The sequence below is a fragment of the Leptopilina heterotoma genome, unplaced genomic scaffold (genome assembly GCF_015476425.1).
Source record: "Leptopilina heterotoma isolate Lh14 unplaced genomic scaffold, ASM1547642v1 Lhet_597, whole genome shotgun sequence".
In the NCBI taxonomy this organism is placed as follows: domain Eukaryota; kingdom Metazoa; phylum Arthropoda; class Insecta; order Hymenoptera; family Figitidae; genus Leptopilina; species Leptopilina heterotoma.
The window spans coordinates 187,563-211,348 of record NW_025111135.1 but is presented as its reverse complement, the minus strand read 5'-3'; the positions used below and the strand labels follow the sequence as shown (position 1 = coordinate 211,348).

The 23,786-nt window shown below is 28.5% G+C and overlaps 1 protein-coding gene across 1 annotated transcript in view; it reads right to left on the bottom strand.

Moving 5' to 3' along the window:
* LOC122509081 overlaps positions 1-15,883 on the bottom strand; it is a 144,612-nt gene extending 128,729 nt beyond the window's left edge. The window contains exon 1 of the mRNA XM_043622841.1: positions 15,744-15,883. The gene's annotated coding sequence lies outside the window, so the exon portion shown is untranslated. The remainder of the gene's footprint in view (positions 1-15,743) is intronic.
* Positions 15,884-23,786: the final 7,903 nt, after the last annotated feature.

Sequence of the window (23,786 nt, the reverse complement as noted above, 5' to 3'; positions counted from 1 at the left end):
AACTTTATTTTAACATTAGTTTAACGTTACTTTAACTTATTTTAACGATACTTTAACTGATTTAAACTTACTTTGACTTATTTTAACTATGTTTTAACTTTTTTAACTTTATTTTAACTTAAAAATTTTAAATTTTTAACTTAGAAAATATTTTTATTTAAATCTATAAAAACTTAAGATTATCAAAAAAACCTTTAAACTTATTAAATGATTGAAGCATTTCAGCGGTACCGATTAATTTAAGAAAAAAAAGAAAACTTATTTTCTTTTGTTTCAGAATTTTCTTTATATAAAAATTCATGATATTTACATCTGTAATCGCTGTAAAATAGAAATTAGAATCTCTTCATGACCTAGAAAGGCTTCAATTATTTTAACAAGTTTAAATGTTATGTAGCTAACCTTAAGTTTTAAAGATTGAAATAAAAATATTTTCTAAGAAATTCTATCTGAAATTCAATACAGAAAAACTTGACAATATTTCTAAACTTCGAATAATAATAATAATATAAAAATAACGTTCAAATATGTTAAAACATAGTTAAAATAAGTTAAATTAAGTTGAAATAATGTTAAAAAAATTTAAAATAAGTTAAAGTAACGTTGAACTAACGTTAAAGTAACGTTAAAATAAGTTAAAGTAGAGGAGATCATAGTTTACCAAAATTATCACTTATCTAAAAGAAATTTCAGTTTTACTAAAGAGTGCACTTTTATGATTTTTAAAAATGTTGGGGAATTGTGCGCCACTGTCTAAATTGAGTTCAAAATAAAAAATAACGATGAATAATATAATTAAATGGTTAGAAATATTAAAATTGTTATAAATGTTTAATTATTAGTTTAAAATTAGAAAACAAAAAGTAAGAAAATGAAATTAATGGGAATCACAATTTAGACTAGTAAAATAGACTCAATTAATTACACATTTTAAGTAAACAGCTCTATCGCTTGAATCGCAATGAATATAATTGTTTTTGTTAAATTACTAAAACTATGAGTGATTTTAATAATATTTCCAATTAAATCGCCAAAAATAAGCAACAAATACTTCAACAAAAAAAAATGTCCCACAATTCCCCAAATGCTTCATTTTACAAAAAGCTTTGAATTATTTATTTATTTTAATTTAATGCAAGATTTCTTTTTTGAAGTCAAAGTACCAATGACACACAATAATTAAATAAAATATTTTCCATAATTAATTCTTGAAAATCCTTGTATAAACAATAAAAACATAGAAAACCCAAAATAAATATTTGAATGCAATTTTTCAGGTGATTTTTGTTAACGGTTGGTAGGTAATTGTAATGCGTTGTAAAGTTATGAAATGCTAATGAAAAACTACTTTGGACGAACAGAAGAAAATAATAAAAAAGTGTATGATCAAACTTGTAAATATTATTAAATAATAGAGGTGGCCCAAAATTCCCCAATCTCCCCTAATGTTAAAATATAGTTAAAATAAGTTAAAGTAACGTTGAACTAACGTTAAAGTAACGTTAAAGTAAAGTTAAAGTAACGTTGAACTAACATTAAAGTAAAGTTAAAGTAACGTTAAAGTAAAGTTAAAGTAAAGTTAAAGTAACGTTAAAGTAAAGTTAAAGTAACGTTAAAGTAACGTTAAAGTAAAGTTAAAGTATTGTTAAAATAAGTTAAAGTAACGTTAAAATAAGTTAAAGTAACAATAAAATAAAGGTAAGATATAGTTAAAATAAGTTTAACAAACGTTAAAATAAGTTAAATTAACGTTAAAGTATAGTTAAAATAAAGTTGAAGAATAAGTAGAATGAGATAAAATTACGTTAAGATAAAGTAAAAATGAAAATGGATTAGATTCAATAACTCACAAAACAGTTGGAGAAAAAAATCTAATATGTAGTATAGTTAACTAACGTTAAACTAATGTTAAACTAAAGTTAATCTTATGTAAAAGTAACGTCAAAGTAATGTAATAGGTTTCAACTATTGTTAACTTATTTTTTTTTATTAAAATCTAACTTTTGTATTAGTACACTGAGAAAAATAGATATTAAGCTTTATTATCTAGATATTAATGGTCAATATCTGTGACAGTAAACATCTTAGATGTTTTAATTTAATATCTCATATATTGGAAGAAGACTTGTTCAAACATAACCTCACATTTACAGATTATACTTTTTAATATCTAGATGATATGCATTAGCATCTTTTCTTAATGTTTAGTATATTAAGATTTTTAATATCCACTTTTCTATCAGTGTACTCGTCCCCCAAACGAGCATTTAAAGTGCTTTTTCAGGCTGTTTTTAGCACTCACCCAGGGTTAACCCCAAATTAACTATTATCCAATCATTAAAAACATTCTGTTGGTCTAACCAATCACCAATAAGAACTTGTGCGCATAGGATTGTATTTGTTAATGTTAACCTCCAACCTTTCAATAGAATGAAGTCTCCAATTAGAATCTTTCTCTTGGAATTCTTCCATTCTTTTTAAGGTTACTTGTTTAACATTTACATTTTACCAGTCATCTAATAATGTTGTAACTAAAATATCACCAGTTCTTGCGATAAATCTCTTTAAATCAGATATTTCTTCCGTTTTTCCATCGATTGAATCTTTAACAAATTTCGCGTACAATACTGTATACACTTTCAACGGATCAAACCGGTTTAACGCTTTTTTAATGTTAACCTTAAATAAACTAAATGCATCATCAAGGAATTCCTTGATGTCCTTGTAATCTAAATTCATTACAGCACTATTTTGTAACCTACCCTTAAACGCTTCATCTAAATCCACCCATTTCATTCTATCATTCGACACTTGCACACCTGCACCGCGTTTCATTACATTATCAAAATGGCAGCGCAAGTATTCCATTTTTTCAATTAAATGTAAGCACCTAGATCTTTGTGATGAAGAGAATTTGGACTTATGAAAAAATTCCCTTATAATATTCTTATACCGTTCACACTTGTTCTGCCATTTAAATACTGTAATACATTTTTCATCACCAGTCAATGATATTGTAGTAATGAGCTGACATTCCGCTGTTTTAATAAAGTTGTCAGATTCCCGAAAAAATTCATTGTACTCATCAGTGTCAATATGTTGACGAGACTTTTTAGAAGATTTACATTTTGGCATCTTAAAAGCTAAATCTAAAAAAATACACCTAAAACTGAGAAAAACTTAAAAAAAAACACCACCACCTTAATCCTAATACAAAATAAAAAAAAGCCTAAAATAAAAATAAAAAATAAACTATAATAATAAAAAAAATCAATAAAACCAACAAAAACTTTGAAAATTGACTGTGGAAACTCTGAAAATTGACTCTGAAAACCCTGAAAACCTGGAAATAGTTAGTTGCACCTTACAAGATGCAACTGATGATTGTGGCTCACGGTCCGCAACTTATACCCCTGTCCCCACCATACTCACCCCCCACTACGCCGCACCCCACTACTCCAGAGTCGCGCGCAACTCTCCTACCACAGTATAATAAACGTTGACTAATAGAATAACTTAAAGTTAACAAACTCCAAAAGAGGAATCTGTAAAGTAAAAAGTAGAACCCTGACAGAAATTGCACAAAAATATGACAGAAATCTACCTTACCGACTGATGGTAATACTTACTATCAGTCAGTAACTTACCATCAGTCGGTAAATTACCTACCTTTTTAGTAGAGCATCACCATAAAAATCATTTAAGTCAAACACCAACTGAATTTCATTTACGGGTATGAAATTTAAAATCACCCACTACAACAGAATTAAAACTATGAAAATAAAAATTCAAATATCCCTCCAAGGGAGTTTAAATTGAGTATAAAATAAAATGGCGCCATCTAACGGTGGCAGCCGGTACTAAAACTCGGTCGGTAAGGTACAACACCTCCTCTAGCTCACCTAAAACTTTAAAAATAAAAATTCAAATATCCCTCCAAGGGGGTTTAAAGTGAGAAAAAAATAAAATGGCGCCATCTTACGGTGGCAGCTGGTACTAAAACTCGGTCAGTAAGGTAGAACACCCCCTCCAGCTCACCTCAAACTTTAAAAATGAAAATTCAAATATCCCTCCAAGAAAGTTTAAATTGACACGTGGCGCCATCTAACGGTGGCAGCCGGTACTAAAACTCGGTCGGTAAGGTAGAACACCCCTTCTAACCCATTTGAAAGTTTAAAAATGAAAATTCAAATATCCCTCCAAGGGGGTTTAAATTCACATGTGGCGCCATCTAACGGTGGCAGCCGGTACTAAAACTTGGTCGGTAAGGTAGAACACCCCCTCTAGCTGACCTAAAACTTTAAAAATATAAATTTAAATATCCCTCCAAGGGGGTTTAAAGTGAGAAAAAAAATTAAATGGCGCCATTTAACGGTGTCAGTCGGTACTAAAAGTCGGTCGGTAAGGTAGAACACCCCCTCTAACCCACTTGAATTACCGACATCGGTCGGTACTTGGGCCAGAACCCGCCTAGCTATACTACTCCATTCTAACCTAGAAACAAGCACACACAAAAAAAACACTGTTTTGTAGTTTTCGCTGTCATCAGTGGAAGAATAGTTACGCCCCATCCGCTCATTTTTTGAAGAAACACTTGTAAAATTTTTGAACAATAGAGTATCAAAAATCTATTATGATATTCGTGTTCAGCACTAAATTTGACTTTAGAAATAATTTTTCCGATAATTTTTCCGACCGTTTATTACTATTTACAATGGCAGACTAAATGAGGGAAAACAAGTAAGCGAGTATATCAAAATCACATTTGGGTAGCTAATTCCTATGATAGATGGCGCCAGAAGCTCAAATGTGGCGTACAATGTTCATTTCACATGACAAGTATACAGTGTAAAAAAAACTTTAATCGGATAAATAGTTTTCTCTCGAGGACAAAGAATAGTTACGCCCCGCGAATAGTAATGCCCCACCCTACCCTACTTTTACATAATTTAAAAAAAATTTTATAAAAGTCTTATTTTTCAAAATTTTAGATTTTTAAAAGTTTAATATCTTCGGTTAATATGGACGAAAAATGTTCAATTGGGGCTCAAAAGATGCGTCTGAAAAAACTCTACAAAACTAAATACAAAACAAAACTAAACTTCTACATTTTTTAACAAAATTTTTAAAAAAGTCTTATTTTCCAAAATTTTTGATTTTTAAAAGTTTAATATCTCCGGTTGATATGAACGAAAAATGTTCAATTAGGGCTCAAAAGATGCGTGTGGAAAAACTCTACAAAACTAAAGTAAAAGATTTATAAGTGTCCTAACATTTTTTTAAGTTATGTCCAAAAAACGTTTTTTTACTAAATGAAAAATGCAAAAAAAAATAGTTAAACTTCATGAATCGGGCTGAAAATACTCTTATTTTATGTCCCCCGGGGAGGCCTACAATTTAAGAAAAAATTGAGGCCTTTAGCTCTTTCTCGTTCTGAGATATTGAGGCAAATGTAATGTTAGTACACACACACACATCGGGACAAATTTTTTTTTATTTATTTAGAACATTTATACGGGGAGTTCCTGTGCATATATAAAGTACTAAAGTATTAGGCATAATAAAAAAAATTTATAAATATGTCAAAAAATGACAATCCAAAATTTTGCTAATACAAAGCTTCCTTTATGAGGAAGCAATAAAACAATGCTTCATTTTCTAAACAAAAATAGTTAAATAATGCGTTTTTATTCTCTTAAATGTATCAAATTTGTAAAATTTCTGCGTAATTGAAAAGAATATGCATTTCTTTCTTATACACAAGCGAAAAAAAGTTGTGGCCAACTTAGGACCGCTATTTCTAAAATGTCCAAAATGCAGCTTTTCACTATTTATTGTATTAAGACTACAAAAACCATTCTATAACGTTCTAAATACCACAAAATTATAGCAAAACGAACTCTAGACACTAATATATACTTGCCAAAGTGATTAAATTTCATTTTGTTACTATTTTCGACCAATTTGCTTAGGTGGACAACTTAGGACCACTCTCCCCTACTTGAAACATAAAATGAATTGTGTCAAATAATTTTTATGTATATCAAATATTCAATTAATTGGTTGAAATAAATAAATTCCTCTTTTTAAATAAGTAGTTTATTTAAAATAATTTTTATTTATGTCAAATATCCAATTAACTGAGTGAAATAAAAAATTTGTTTTAAGATAACTCATTATTTGTGTTAAATAAATTCATTTATTAAACTATTATTCAATTATTATTAATTATATTATTATTATAATTATTATTAAATTATAAAATTTAATAAATTAAATTATTTATTAAATTTATTCATTTATTTATTAATTCAATTAATCCAATTAAGATTTACTTGATTCAACTAATTAAAACTATTTAAAGGAAATAAATTCTTATTAGATAGAAATAAAAACTTTTTAAATAAGATATTATTTTTCAAATAGTTATAATTACTTGAATTACATATTTAACTTTTTTTTAGTGTGGCTATAGTAAAGTAAAAGTTATTAATGTGAACGAACATTATGCTATATTTTCAAAATTTAAAAAATTCAAAATTAATGTTTTGAAATAATTATTGTCATCAATTTTACTCAAATTTGATACAGGGTTAATTTTAGTGTTTTTTAATAGAATTTAGTCATCAGAATGAAATTTGAGTTTTTCATTTGTTGATCATTAATTAATATAATATAATAGCAATTTTGAATTCTGTGCAATATACTGACAAAAGTTTTATATTAATTATATGGATATTGTTAATATTCTGACCTAATAGAATTCTTTTAAAAAAGTAAACTTATGATTTTAACAACAAATTTTTATTTATTTATAATTTATTTAATTAATTTTATTAATTATTTATTATTTATTTTTTTAATTTTATTTAATTTTTATTTATTTTTAATTTTTTATTTATTTAATTTATTTATTTTATTTATTTATTTTATTATTTTTATTTTCATAATTTTTATTTTTATTTTTGTTGTTTTTTTTCTTAAAATACAACCGTATAAAAATTAATTACAAAAAATTTCAATTTTTAAACTTTTAATTTTTTAATCTTTCAATATTTAAATCTAACATTAAATATTTGTTATTCAAAATTTTATTATTCTGACGATTAAATCTTAATAAGAAACACTAAAATCAACCCTGTACCAAGTTTAAGTACAATTCACAAAAGTATATTTCGAATTTTGGAAAAAATGGCATAGCTTCCGTCCATATTAATATTTTTTAATCTACTATCGCTAGGATTTCAAGTTAGGCTAATGCCTAAAAGACTGCCAAGTTTCACTTCAAACGATCGAACCGTTTTTCCGTGATACGCGGTCGAAAATTTGCGGACATACATAATCAGAGTGTCAAAACATTTATTTCACGATAACTTTGGTTATCTAAAGTAAATTATAACAGTTCCTCCATTATGTGATTAAAATTATATTAAAATTTTAATTATTATTAATGAAAATATTAAAATTATATTATATTATATTAAAATTTTAATTATTATTAATGAAAATATTAAAACTAAAACATAAATACTGTCATTAATTTACATATTTGGTTATACATATTTTATTGTTTTGCGTTACCATGGCATTTGTTTTAGTAAAAGGTATGAGAGAATATGGTCCCGTAAGTGCAAAAGATCCGAGAGTGGAGTGTACGTGATAAAAAACAAAAGAGATTACGAAAAACTTACGTTTTGACAAACACACTTTAACAATTCGGAAGAAATAATTATTGTGTTCCTTATATCCGCCATTTGTGAATTTTGGTTTTTGTTTCTACAATCTTACCGTAAATACAAAATAAACGTATTTTTTACGTAGTGAACTAAATAAAGTTTCCCATAAGAAATCCCATTAATAAAAAACAATCACTTTGAGAAGTTAAAAATTAAACAACTTACCTCAGCAATCAAATGTTTTCCACGTTTGAAACTTTACTAAAACATATTAAGTCACTTACAAGCTACTATTGTTCACAAAATAATTAATAATTACAATTATTGCATTAAAAAGTGTTGCTAGTTACCGCAGCAACAATTTTTCAAAAGCAAGTTGTTAAAAACAAAATTAAAATTAGTTCAATTTGTTAATAAAAAAATAAATAAATAAAACAAAAATTTTTTTTTTATTGAACACATACATTTTATTTTCTACGTTAAATATGACAATACATACTATGAAATTTTCAAACTTAAATCCTGAAAATATCAATATGGAAATTGATTGCAAACTCACGTTCATTGATTTTAGAAAATTTGTAATCGACATCAAACTCATGACTGTAAACTTTTTAATAAAATAAATGTAATAAAAGTAATTTAAAATTTACAAAACATCAACCGATATCACTACCAACTTAAACAATTTTCAACAAAAAAAAATTAATTAAAAATTTTGTCGAAAATCAAAAATATTATTTTGGCTTAAAAATTCGAATATATTATTTATTTTTCATTTTTATAGTGAAAATTAGTTGTATTTATATTAAAAATTAGCTACAGAAAGTGTCACATCAATTTGACAAAAATTAAAAAATTTGCATTTTTTTGATTTTTTGAATTTTGTGAAAAAGCTATGACTTTCGTTCAGCTTAATATTTTTCAATCGGATATGGCTATAAATTTAAGTTAGACTATGACCATTGGGGAGCGTTCACAAATTACGTAACATTATAAAGGGGAGGGGGGGTTAGCTATTTGTTATGTACAGCAGAAAAAATGGCGCTAATGTATGTAACAGTGTGTTACATGGGGGGAGGGGGGGTCAAAATTTTCAAAAATTAGCGTTACGTAATTTGTGAACGCTCCCTTGAGACTGTAAAGTTTCGTTTCAATCGGTCAAGTAGTCTTTGTGTTTATCCCGGACAAAATATTGCGGACAGACATACATACATACACACATACATACATACATAATTTTTTTTATTGTCATTTTTGGAATTCTTACTACTCGAATAGAAAAACTAAACATGAGTTTTCAAGTTCTATGCAATGTACAAACAAATGTCTGATCTTATTTATAAAGATTTCGATTATAGAATCAAAGCAACACAAACAGTAATGTGTATTTAAACTCAAAAATAAATTACGAAAATTTAATTATACAGTTTCGTAATTTATAATCAGTCAATATATTGTGTGAAGTTAGTTGCAGTGCGTAAAATAAATTTCAGTGCGTAAAAGTTACTTTTACGCACTATTTCAAAAAGTGACACTTTACATAGTTTTTCGTACGTAAAATTCAGTTTTAGAGGTTAGTGCTGCAAAAAATATATTTTAGTTGTTATTTTTCATTTTCGAAGCTGTTTATCTTTAAAGCCTTTTCCTTAAAATGTGCGAATTTTTCTTTTGTTTTTATTATTTACCTGCATTGTTTTGAAAAAATTAACGCGAATCACTATCAAATCAGATGCTTTAACTAGATTTATATTTTAATCGAACTAAATAAAAAATTTTATACTTGAGTGTGAAATAAAGTTGTTTCAATAAAAAGCCTTACAATTAAAAAAAATGAATTGAAAAATTGAAGTTCAGAAGTAACACTTTCTAAAAAATTTTCCATGTTATAATGTAAACCTAATGTTTTCAAGATTTCTGAAAAATTATTTTATTAATATACTAAAACTATTTTCTTGTAATATTCATAATAACTGTGTCAATCTATTTTTTAGTTAAGATATAATTCGTGAGGAATAAAGATAAAGATGAATTGTTTAAATAACTCTCTTATTGTGGTAATTATTTTATACATAACTTAGGTAGTATTACCCAGATAACACGTAAGCTTGCGGCAAGCTTGTGGCAAGCTTTCCAAGCTTACAGCGCAAGATTGACGCAAGCTTGTCTGAGATAGCAAAATGTCTACTGTATAGCAAGCTTTCCATGAAAGGTTGTTGTAATCTTTCTGTGAAAGGTTCCTGCAATCTTGCCTTGAAATATTGCTACAAGATTGTAAGGAAAGATTGCTCTAAGCTTACTACCCAAGGTTTCTGCAAGCTTGACATTAAGCATTTCTACATGCGTTGCAAGATTGTTACAAGCTTGTTGTAATTTTTATTGATTTTGGAACTTAACATTGAAGAGAAATGTTTGAAAATATATTCGAAGGTGCTGGGAATTAAACCTGAGTTCGACGGATGCTAACTAAAGACCCTAACCGATAAGCTAAACAACCAACTATTAAACAAAAAAAATCTTGCCTTTAACCTGAAGCCCATAAGATGATTTGCAGGTTAAAGGCAAGATTTTTGTTTGTTTGATAGTTGGTTGTTTAGCTTATCGCTTACGGTCTTTGGTTAGCGTCCGTCAAACTTGGGTTCAATTCCCAGCATCATCGAATATATTTCCAAAAATTTCTCATCAATGTTAAGTGGACGTCAGAAAGATCTACAAATTAAAAAACTAAAAATATTTTTTTATTAATTTTGAAATTAATTTTTAAAAAATTGCAGCAAGCTTGTAACAATCTTGCAACTCACTTGCGGCAACATTTCTTATTAGCATGTAGAAATGTTTCATGGCAAGCTTACAGAAACCTTGCGTTGTAGGCTTAGTGCAATCTTTTCTTACAATCTTAAGGCAATATTTCATGGCAAGATTGCAGGAACCTTTCACAGAAAGATTACAACAACCTTTTATGTAAAGCTTGCTATACAGTAGACATTTTGCTATCTCAGACAAGCTTGTGGCAGCAATCTTGCGCTGCAAGCTTAGCAAGCTTTCCAGCTTGCCGCAAGCTTACGTGTTATCTGGGTAATCTCTAACTTAGTATTAATATCTAACAGCACATTGGAAATTTTGTACAATTTTCTTTTTAATTTCCTGTTTTTATTACATCAAAAGGAATGTCTTGTGTTTTATTGTAAACTTTTTGTGCTACATTCTCAAATATTCTGCCCTCATTTCACAAACTGGATCCATGAAATTTGTTAAATTCTTCCTCTATTATAATTCCAGCGTTTAATAATCTATCCGAAGGATACATTAATCCTCCTCTCCACAGTGGGCCAGAATCGCTAGTTTTTGGCCAAAATTAATAATTCTCAAAAAGCGTGAAATTTATGCCTACTAAATATGCTGTCTATTGTTTTTAGGGTCGCTGATTACGAATATGAAGTCATATTTAAAAAATTCAAAATGGCGGATCCAATATGGCGGACATAAAATTAAAAAAATTATTTAATTTTCATATAGCATTATATCAGGGCGTTTTCTGAGTCGTTAATTACGAATACGAAGTAAGATTTTAAAATTCAAAATAGCGGGTAATTATGTCAGACATAAAATTAAAAAAATTATTCAATTTTCATTAAACTTTATATCAAGGAGGTTTTTGGGGACGCTGATTACAAATATTAAGTCAGATTTTAAAGAAATTCAAAATAGCGGATTCAATATGGCAGTAGACATCAAATTAACCCTTTAAGGCCCGACTTTTTTTAAGTGATGCGATTTTCGTCATACTCTGTACTTAAGGGTTTTTGAGGTCGCTTATTACGAATCTGATGTTAGTTTTTTAAAATTCAAAAAGGCGGATCCAATATGGCGGACGACTTTTTTAAAATTTCATCGGATTCACTTGAAATTCGTTACTCGGGGGTTTATGTGGTCGCTGGTTACAAATCTGATGTTAGTTTTTCCAAATTCAAAATAGCAGATCCAATATGGCGGACGACTTTTTTAAAATTTCTTTGGATTCACTTAAAATTCGTTACTCGGGGGTTTGTGGCGGATAAAATATTTGAAAATTGAGTTAGGCTCATGGAAATTACCACTTGCAGGTTTTTGGGTTCGCTGATTACGAATCTGATGTTAGATTTTCAAAATTCAAAATGGCGAATTTAAAATGGCAGCCGAATTAAAAAAAATGAATTAATTGGCTTGAAAATTGAATTTTGAAAAACTGACATCGGATTCGTAATCAGTGACCCTACAAACACCCTAGTAACGATTTTTAAGCTAATTAATTAATTATTTTAAAAAGTCGTTCGCCATTTTGAATCTGCCATTTTGAAGTTTGAAAAACTAACCTCGGATTTGTAATCTGCCACCCCAAAAACCCCTGAGTAACATGTTTCAAACCAATTAATTCATAATTAGAAATTTTTTTTTGACCCTATTTTTGACCAATTTTTTTATACAAGACCCTTATTATTTTTAGGTTTTTACCATGAAGATGATCTAGTCGCCAATTTCTGAAAAATCCAAGGTACAGTACCGTCCGCAATTGTCAGTCCACCCATTTTTAAAGGAATGACAAAAATTTTTTAACATAAAATTCATGTAAACTAAAATTTTTTTTGGTTTATATTTTGAAAGACGATAAAATTTTGAAAAGAATAAGACCTTACAGAAGTCATTTGGCCAAAATTTGTAGAAGATATTCCTAAAAATCGTCATTTTCAATGTTTTACAAAAATTTAAATAACTTCTAAAATAATGAACGCTTTTTAATAATCTTAGGCTTATTTTAAAGGTCTTTTTCTACGGAATAATAATTACTTATAGGCATTAACCTGTCATTTTTAACTTGGAATAAGCATGACGTCAAAATTAGACAAAAAAATTAGGAAAAATTTGAAATCAATTTTTTGTACTAAAAACTATTCTAGAACATATATAAAACATGATATGGTGTAGATTTTTCAAGAAAATTTAATAAAAATATATGTTTGAATTTCAAAAATTATTTTTCTTTTAATAATATTATTTCAAATTTTTTGAATTTTTTTGTCCAACTTTGACGTCATGCTTATTCCAAGAAAAAAATTAAAGGTTAATGCCTATAAGTAATTCTTATTCTGTAGAAAATGGTCTTTAAAATAAGCCTAAGATTATTAAAAAGCGTTCATTATTTTAGAAGTTATTCAAATTTTTGTAAAACATTGAAAATGACGATTTTTAAGAATATCTTCTACAAATTTTGGCCAAATGACTTCTGTAAGGTCTTATTCTTTTCAAAATTTTATCGTCTTTCAAAATATAAACCAAAAAAAATTTTACTTTTCATGAATTTTATGTTAAAAAATTTTTGTCATTCCTTTGAAAATGGGTGGACTGACAATTTCGGACGGTACTGTAGATGCCTCCTTACTTCTCGAATTAAAAGCAGAAAAAAAATTTACAAATATTTTTAAACACAAAAAATTATGGAGGAGGGAGTCATCTACCTTGGGTTTTTCAGAATTAAATACACAGAAAAAAATGCGAATGGTAAAAACAACCACATTTGTGTAGTTAGAAAAAAAGTAGTTAAAACTACCATATTCAGCAGCATTTTAACTACACTTCCTCAGTTAGTGGAACCAAAATGAAGTAGTTGGTTTTATGTAGTTAAAATAACTACTTTACGTAGTTGAAATAACTAACAGATGCTTGTAAATGGCTCAACTATAGTGTAGTAGTAAAAACTATTGTTAAAAATAGTTAATTTTACTATTGTGGTAGCAAAAATAACTATTTTGTATTAGTTGCAAACAAAATGAGACTTACTGTTTTTATACAGTAAATACAACCTCTGAAAGTTGTTACTTTTATGATTTATGTAGTTAAAACAACTATTTCTTACTAGTTGCAGAGAAAGAAAGAAATTTACTGTTTTCATATAGTATATAATGGACTTTTCAACAAAAATAGAAAACAATTTAGAGGATCAAACAGAACCACTGTCTACTAGAACTTTAACTGCATAATTTTGTATGATGACGGTAACATATAGCAAGGGTTCTGTACTTGACGAAATAGAGGGAGGGTAACAAAGATCGGAGAAATTGAAACAGGCGTCAGTTGTGTCACAGGAGTCATTATTTTGCATTAATTCAATTTGTTCTTGGGGAAGGGTCACAGATAAGGGGGATTCAATATGAGCAGAATTTACAATTTCGTTTTTAACAATGAAATTTTTGTTACTTTCTATTTTATGTAAATCCTTTTCATAAATAAAATACTTATTATTTTCACAAAATATGAAAATGTCAAGATCTTGTGGACTGTAAACACCAGTAATTTCTGAAATGTCAGTTTCCAAATTTTTACATTCGATTTCTATTTTATTAAATAGATTATTTTTCCTTTTAGTTGATTTTTGTTCTTTATTTGAGAGTTGGTCATTAGGGGAGTTGGTCACTAGAATTTTTGAATTCTCAGGTGTAGAACTATTGAAGTCATTGGGTTCAATTCCTATAGAAGAAAAACCTTGGTCGCCATGTTGAGGTTGCTCAATTGATATCAGGACCGCCTTAACCTCTTTTAACGATCCTGGTTGGATTTTCCCGAACAATTTGGGCATTTTGGCTTCGTAACTCCTTTTTGGCCACAACCATAACAAAATATTATTTTATTTTCTTTACAATCAATCTGAAAGAATTTTATCTACAACCATAAATCAATTAACTAAATATAATAGAGTATAATTTTCTGCTTTGGCTTGCCCCACGTTGGGCGCCAAAATTTATAATGGACTTTTCAACAAAAATAGAAAACAATTTAGAGGATCAAACAGAACATTACTATATCGTTACATTTTAAAAATAAGCAATTTTTAAAAGATAAATAAACAACTGCTATGTTTATTGTTAATAACAATAAACAAACTTTATTCACTATTTTCAATAAACAAATAAACGACAATATTATCAATAAAGGAAACAAGATAATTTTACTTTAATTATGCCAAAGTCTTTAAGTCCAAAATAATTGGGAAAGGAGTGAAGGAAGAAGTCTAATCTTTTTATTTCTACAACGTAGTGGTGCTAAACTCAGCAAGGTTGGGCGCCAGTCCTTTCTTGGGACAAAAAAAATAAAAATAAAGTATTCAAAATTAAAATTTTAAAGGTACTGGCAATTATCCAGGAAACTAGGCCACCAGGCTAATCCTGCGATAATCGACAACAAAAGATAAAAATATTCCTTAAAACCCGGAAATTTAAAGAAATCATACAACAACAACAAAATAATATCCACAAAATTATAGAATCAAAGAAAAGACTTCAGAAGGGAAAGAAATGTTTGGCTAGCTAATCAGGATCATTTGATCAAAGGGTAGAGTGTCATGGTTCGAGAAAATTATACTCATGAAATTCAATTTAAATGTAAGGCAATTTATTAACTAAACTTTTAATTAATTCATAATTTCTAACAATTTAAGAAATAGATTATATTAGCAAGATCATACTCTATAAACAATTCTTTCAGATCGAAATTACAATTTTAATATACTAATAGGTTCTTTAGTCGAATGTTACAAAAAAGGGTCACAATATCGATAATGGGGACGTAAAAATAAGGTAACGAAACTAATAAGCGAGTTAATATTAAATAACAAAATCATAAATTACATAACTAGGGCGAAAATAGGTAACGGGGTCGTAATAATTTCACTAGGGTAAAAAGGTAACGGGGTCGTAAACAATTTCATTAGGGTAAAAAGGTAACATGGTCACAAAAAAAAGGAATTGAAAGCAACACATCATAAATTGTTATAAAGTTTCAAGAAAATTGTTAAGTAATAAATTTTAATATTTTAACAATAAATACTCAGGCGAAACGACATTTTTCTCTTTACTTTTAAATTATTAAAATCGAAATTGGTTTATTAATTTTGAAAAACATGCGGTCGAATGACCATTTTAACAATAAGGCTAATCTCGAATTAAAGAGAAAAAAAAATGAAATTGTTCTTATTTAATTAAAAGGGACACATTATATTTTCGTCTATTTAAAAGGGACACATTATAAATTACTCACTTTCCAAAAAAAAAATCCGGTCTTACTCGAGTTCCAAAACGTCTGCGATTCTCCTTTTTGGCTTCCAATAGGTGAAACACAATGTTTAGCTTCTCACTGCTGCCACGGGAAAGAAAACGAACACGAGGATCGTAGCACGCCGTAGACTCTCCTCTCTCCCACTTATCCCTCCCGATAGCCACCAAGAACTTGTATTACTCCGCCGAGACGGAGTGAAATGCAGGAGCGTAGTTATTAGTAAAAGAGGTTATGATAAACATAACCTTTACTAGTTTTCTGCTTCCTGTATTTCTCGCTTTGCATCCTCAATTTAATTATCGTTTATTAATAATAAATTATTAATAATTTCGGCTCCCTTGATTCTGATTTCTTAAAAATCAAAAGGTATGAATCAAGGCCGGATAAAAGATAAAATTAACCCGGGCCTGGGCAACAGGTTGTCGATACTACACTAGAGAATTGTCGAAATAATATTTCACAATTTATAAGATAAAATTAACCATCCGAGCTGAGATAAAATTCAAAACAGCGTAAGCCAACAATTAAATGCAAGGAGGTTAAAAGCGATAATTTGATAATAAAATTAGATGCAAAGGAAAGATGGTAACAATAACAATTTTCTTAGGGGTTTTGGGTCACGTTGTTGTTTCATCGAAACAAGGTAAGCAGGAAGGAGGCATTACGCATGTGCAATAGTCCACGTGACTCAAATAAACACAGAGCGGGAAATTCTCGCTCGTTCAAATAATATGCAAAATAAAATAAAAACAATAATGTTTTAATTCGTAAACAAGAAATCATAGGGAAAATTGTGCCACGTCGCAAGTAAAATCAATTGTTGAAAATAGTTATTTTTACTATTTATGCAGTTGAAAAGATCATTTTTTTCTACAGAGAAAAAACGTGAGTGGTAAAAGCATCCACATATGTGCAGTTAAAAAAAATAGTTAAAACTACCATATTCAGCAGCATTCCAACTAAACTTCCATAATTAGTGGAACTAAAATTGAATAGTAGGTTTTATGTAGTTAAAATTACTACTACACGTTATGATTGTAAATAACTCAACAATAGTGCAGTAGTTAAAAGTACTGTTAAAAATAGTTATTTTCGGAATTTCTGCAGTAGAAATATCCATTTCTTGCTATTTGCAAAATAAATTAAAATTTACTGTTCCAAAGAGTAAAAACAACCGCTGGAATTTGTTATTTTTGTGTTTAATGTAGTTAAAAGAACCAATTCTTACTAGCTTTTAATAATTTATCTCTATGGTGGTAAGAAACATTTATTTTTATAATTACAAAAGTCATAAAAGTAACAATTTTTATGTTATTTTTACTATATGAAAATAGTAAGTTTAATTTTTTTATAACTAGTAAAAAGTGGATAATTTTACTACAGAAATTCTGAAAATAACTATTTTCAACAGTACTTTTAACTACTGCACTATCGTTGAGTCATTTAAAATCATATGCTGGCTACATTTCAACTAAGTCTTTGAGCTTAAAAAATTAGTTACTGCAACTAAACGGAGTAGTTATTATGACTGAATCTAAGAAGAATGTCCTCAAGTACAATGCCAGTCATCGCAGCGTGCGAGCGTGGTTAGGTGATCGGTTTGCGAATGTTAGGGTCGTGCGTTCAATCCCTGGCGTTTGGGGATTTTTCTCTGTTAGGTGTATAAAAATTTAATATATAAATTATATATGAACAAAAATAGGTAAGAGAAAATATAAAAAAATGGACCTCAATAATAATAAAAAACAAATAAATAATTTCATTTTACTACTTTAAATAGTTAATTTAACTATTTTTTACAATTGTTACAACTACAATTTGTTACGGGCGCCTATAGGAACTATGAAAATTTAGTTACTACAACTAAATGAAGCAGTTAGTATGACTAACAACAAATAGTTAAGATAACTGTTTTAGTACTTAAATTTACTGTAAAAATGGTATTTATTACCACATTTTACAGTTAGACTAAACATTCTGTCATAGTTCATTTTACAAAATAATGTTACGGGCGCCTATAGGAACTACAGGAAATAGTAAAAAATTAGTCAAATTTACCATATTTTTTTTGTGTGTAGAAAACAAAAAATATCACAATTATCTCTCCAATCAATTAAATTTTGATAAAAAAAAAATTTCCAACCGAAGGTGAATGACTCCTTTCTCCTCCATATAAGAGCAGAGAAAAATTTACAAATATTTTTAAACACAAAAAATATGATTAATCCAATCCAACGAATTATACGCAAAAAACCACAATTTTATAATTTTTTTATAGTTTTCACCATGAACATCAAATTTGCGCTAATTTTCATTATCATTTTCGTAATCAACGCATCAAATACGTTGGTATACCAATTTTTTTTGAAATCGGAGGTCCCCCTTATTCGGAAGTAATCCACTTTATTTATGTAAAATTAGATATTGACAGTGATTCATTTTGGAAAAATTAATTAAAGGGGGGTTTACGAATTGTGACGTAATTTAGAGGGAGGGGTTCCTTTAGATGTTACGTAGTGTGACAAAGAGGGGAGAGGGTCAAAAATTGGCTGAAAACGCGTGACGTAATTTATGGACGAAGCCTTTTAATTATTATTGAATTTGTAGGCTCTAAACAATTTTTAATAATAAATTGTAAAAAAATCTCATTGTGCCGCGTGCGTGCGACCTGCACGGACAGCTTCAAACACAAAGTTAAAAAAAATTAATTTGTTTAAAAAAATTTTTCATTTTTTTAATAAAAAATAAAAAAAAAATTTTGTTATGATTATTCAAAAGTAGAGAGAAAAACAAAACTTTTTTTCTTTTGTCAAAAAATGAAAAGAAGCAATTTTTTTGAGTTATCTGACATTAAAAATATACCTACATTTAAAAAACGAAAATTTTGAAAATTCATAACTCAAAAATTTGACCTCAAAAAAAAGATAAAAAAATACGTACCTATGTTTTTTTCAATACAGAATAGAAAAAATATATTTTTGGACGACTTTTAGAGGTGGACTGAAATCTCACGTGGAATTGCCCATATACATTGTTCATGTAACTAAAATACTATTGTATTTTAGTATTTTTTATTTTTTATTTATATTTAATATATATTAAAATTATATTATATATATATATATTATATATAATAAATAATAATAATAATATATATAATTATATATATTATTATATTATATTATATTATATTATTTTTTATTTTTTTTTTATTAGAAAAACCTTAAAAACTATTACAAGAACGCAAAAAAACGCAAAAATTTTCTCTCTCTTTCTCTCTTCATTGTTATTTTGCATTCTTAATCAGATTAAAGTTTTATGTTTTTTCTTTATTAAAAAAGACAAGAAAATTGTAATTGTTATTTTTGAGGTGAATGAATGACATTTTATCACGGAAACTGTGAAATGAAAGATGAAACGAAATTAGCCTTGGGTACACTTGTCATGTAGAATTGTCATTTTGTCAGTTATTGTAGCCAACGGTTTCCATGATTCATATAATGACATGTTTGCATGACGGAAACATGTGTCCCATTGTCTGTTTGCGTAATGGCCATGCATTTAGGATAAAGTATACAACCGAGAAGAACAGTAGATGGTTTTTTGTAATTGTCCCAGAGAATATAAATCATATTCTCTCAAAAACAAATGTAATATATTTGAATACTTGTATTTAATAATAATTAACTATATAGAATATTAATAATAGTTTTGACAAAAAAATTTATTGAGACCAGGGAAATTATATTTAAAACAACAAACAAGAAAAAAAGAAGCAACTGGGTCGGTCCATCCCTAAAAAATCAAAGTTGTTTACGATTTACGAGGTTTTTAAATTTTCTTTGAAATTTTGAAAATAGTATATCTCAAAGGAAAATGAATGAAATTCAATGAAATTTTCAGGAAATACTTATTATTTACAGACAATTTAAGAAAATATTTTATTAAATAAACAATTTTTTGAAAAGTGCAATTTTTTTTGCTTTTAATAACAATGATTCGATTCCCACGTATTTCACGAGTATTTAAAAAAAATTGATGCAGGGTCTGAAACTTTAGGAGATATTGAATTTTTTGTCCTTGCGCGCACCCGTAAAGAGCGCATTTTCAGGCTATACTCTACATACAAACTAATGTTCAAAATTACCTATAATTCGTAAATTTTAACCGAATTAAATTTTTCTTTTTGGAGAATGTCAGGCTATAAATTTGTAAGAATATTGTGCATTTTTTAAATTTATATTTGTTTAAACAAATTATTATTATTATTATTATTATTATTATTATTATTATTATTATTATTATTATTATTATTATTATTATTATTATTTTTTTTTTTTTGCTTAGGGACTTTTGGGAAATCTGCCTACAGATACCTTGGATTCCGCACTCCAAGGTTATGTGGGGTTGGTATGATAAAAAAAACAAAAAGAAATATAAGAAAAATAAATAAATGTTATAATAAATTTAACAAACTGGCGACCTACTACCAGCCCGACCCACTAAAACCCGTAACCCTTCTTTTGGAGCCCTTTACCCTCCCTCGGAACTGTCGTAAGACTTTAGCCTTCGGGGGTGGCGCTCCGACTCTGTCGCTAATGCAACTTTCTGCTTTTCTCTGCGGTTATCCTGCGTTAATAGTAAAAATTTAAAACTATTTCAATATAAAAGCGGAATTAACAGCACAACAATAATAAAAAAAAATGTTTAATCAAGTGTAAACAGTCAAAAGATAAAATTGCAAACGGATATATAAAAAAAAAGAAAAAAAAATAATAAACTCGTATATAATATTAAAAACATAAAACGGAATAAATTAAAATTGTATAAGGACAAATAAATCACAAAATAAATTAATAAAAAACAAACAAAACAAATTAAAAGCTGTTTAAATTACGCTTTTTGGCGGCCGTCGAGATCCTTCCTCGACATAACCGAGATTATGAAGTTCTCGACTTGCCGCCAATTCTCCTCTGACTGGGTCATCAGCGATACCATGTTCTCCGGTGTAACTTGACTGTTTACACCTTCGAACATGGCCCGCCTCTCCAAGTCCCATTTTCTGCATGAGAAGAGGGTGTGCTCCGCGTTGTCCTCAGGGAACTGGCAATATGCACACACCTCGTCCTCGCGTAATTTAAAGCGACACAGGTACGAGTTAAAACACCCGTGACCTGTGAGCGCCTGAGTCATATAATAGGAAACCTGACCGTGTTTCCTATTTATCCAGGTGTCGAGTGCCGGGATAAGGCGATAAGTCCATCGACCTTTTTCCTCACCATCCCATCTTTCTTGCCATCTTTCTATGAGCCTGTGCCTCGCTTCTTTGCGAATCAGGCCCTTGCTTGGTCTTAATTCCTCATCAAAGGAACTTCTATTATTATTATTAGTATTATTATTATTATTATTATTATTATTATTATTATTTACTAACTTTTTACATATTGTACTTAGAGAGGTGTATTTTTTTCTAATTTTGAAATTTACCGGACCTTACATAAATATAGATGTAGATTTAAAACATAATTATTAATATTTAAGCAAGATTTAACAAATTTTTATTGTTTATTACTAATTATTTACAGAATAGTATACTAGAAAGATGCAGTTTTTTCTAATCATGCAAATTTACCAAACTTTTTCAAATCCTGATTTACATTAAAAATAAAATTATAATTTAAACAAAAATAAGAATAATAATGATTTGTTTAAAAATTGTTTAAATAATAATTGTACTTTTAATTTTAATCTGGGTAGGTCCATGCCAAAAAAATTTAAGTTGTCACCTAGTTCTTTGATTTCTATGAAACTTCGAGAAATTGTCACAGAACACATGCAAATGAAAAGTGTGAAAACGATTTTATAATTATTTGTTAATAACAAGATTATAAATATGAAATAAAAAACGAATTGCCTATATTGAAAGCTTTTGAAATTTAAATACTTTCGGAGACATTAAGAGCAAAAACACTTTATTGAGTTTACAAAATTAAGTGTCTCGTTATTAACAAATAATTATAAAATCGTTTTCACACTTTTCATTTGCATGTTCTTTGTGACAATTTCTCGAAGTTTCATAGAAATCAAAGAACTAGGGGACAACTTTAAATATAAAACCTCGTAAATCCAAAATTTTTAAAAAAATTTAGAAATCGATTTAGGGGTTTTTACTGGCATGTATTGCACTTTAAAATTTCAAAGTTTCAACAAAATCGAAGAAGTAGGGGACAACTTTGATTTTTTAGGCATGGACCTACCTAACTAGTTTGTACAGAAGCACGAGTGTATGTATGTGTGGAAATAAAATATCGAGAGTTCCAGACGTTTGTACCAGAAGAGATTCTCTTCATCTCGGAGTCATGTATCATTCTCACTATTATTATGCTTTTACCACCCCCGTGACAAGTTGAACAGACACTCTGACTATCTTTCTTCAATATTCTCTCTTCTTCACTTTCCTTCAGTCGCCTCTCTTCAAACGAAGACAAAGTGGGTGACAGAAGTTCTTCGAGAAATTCAGCTGCGATTATTAATAAAGAGCCATTGGTCTCTAAAATAACACTCGCTCAAGTTGACAAATTATTAATTTATATGTTTTTCTCAAAACAGACATTTTTCTGCTGTTTCCAATAAGAAATGAATTGTTTTTCCAATTGTCATAAAGTGATAAATGTTTTTTATTTTATTTCAAATGTTTAAACCAATAATAATATCTAGTTGGTGGTTAGATATACGTGTTTATAAAATTTGCGACGAAAGAGAAATGTAATAATTTACTGAATGAAGGATATTACAGTCATAGATAATTATTCACGTGAAATTTATTTCATCGATAGAGTATGGTGAGCCCATCTAAATCTTTGCGCTTGAGAGCGCGTTCAACTTTGTCGTTAGTTGCGCGGTCACCGGATCGTGTAATGTAGATTGCACATACACGAGTATCGACATAAGACCAAGCAAGTTTTCAAGACGCGAGGAGAGTTACGAGCCGAACCAATGAGATACGACGCCCACGCCGCAGTTTGACATCGAGCAAACTGTGACAGTTGTAGAAGATAGGATATTCTTTCTGTTTTTGCGTTACATGCGCTAAGATATCTCCACAGTTATATATATGTCCTTAAAAAACGTCTCAAAAACAAGTCGCAATTTCTTGCGGATGTCTGTGGGATGTCTTTTTCGATATGGTTCCGTGTGGGTTTTAAATATCTTTTCCTCATATATAGTGACAAAATTTTTATTTTATACAAAATTAAAATTTTCTCTATATTGTCAGGTATAAATAGGGTAGAGGGCCTTATGATGGGCAGAGCCCCAAAATGGACATTTCGTTTAAAATTTTTGTATAATTTTGTTATTTTTGTTGCTCGTATTGACGAAGTTTTTGAGGCACAATCGAAGAAAAAAAAGATGTAAACGGTTTCAGACTTCGTTTTTTATATTTTCATTTTTGTTTTCGATTACAAACAATCTTCAATAGTTTTGTAATGTTTTTTGGAGATTATTAACAAGGTGTTCATCTTGGGGCCCCTTTTCTTACATTGAAAATTTTGACAATTTGAAAAAATATAAGATGGCGCTAGTCTTGTAATGTACACTTACCTAATAAGTATAAAGTGTTCCAGGATTGAGATAGAAACTTGAAAATCCTACGCCATTGCATATAATATAGAAAAATGGCAGACTAATTCCGGATTAAATACGGACAGAACCTGAATCCAAAAATTCTCCGGAGTATACCTAAATATCTACGAATTCTCTTAAATAGTCAAAAAACTAAAAAAATCTTAAAATAACACTGAAAATCGAATTTTTTGAAAGGAATAAAAGTCAGTTAACTGATTTTGACATATTTTCACCCTAATATACTCGAAAAACATAATTGTACACAAAAAAGTCGTAATTTTTGGAAAAACCACTCTCTATTTATATTTTTTGTGCACTTTTTTGAAAAAAATTCAATATTCCGACTCCATTATCTCCGACATTATTGGATATGCGATTTTACTACCTGAGACTTTTTTT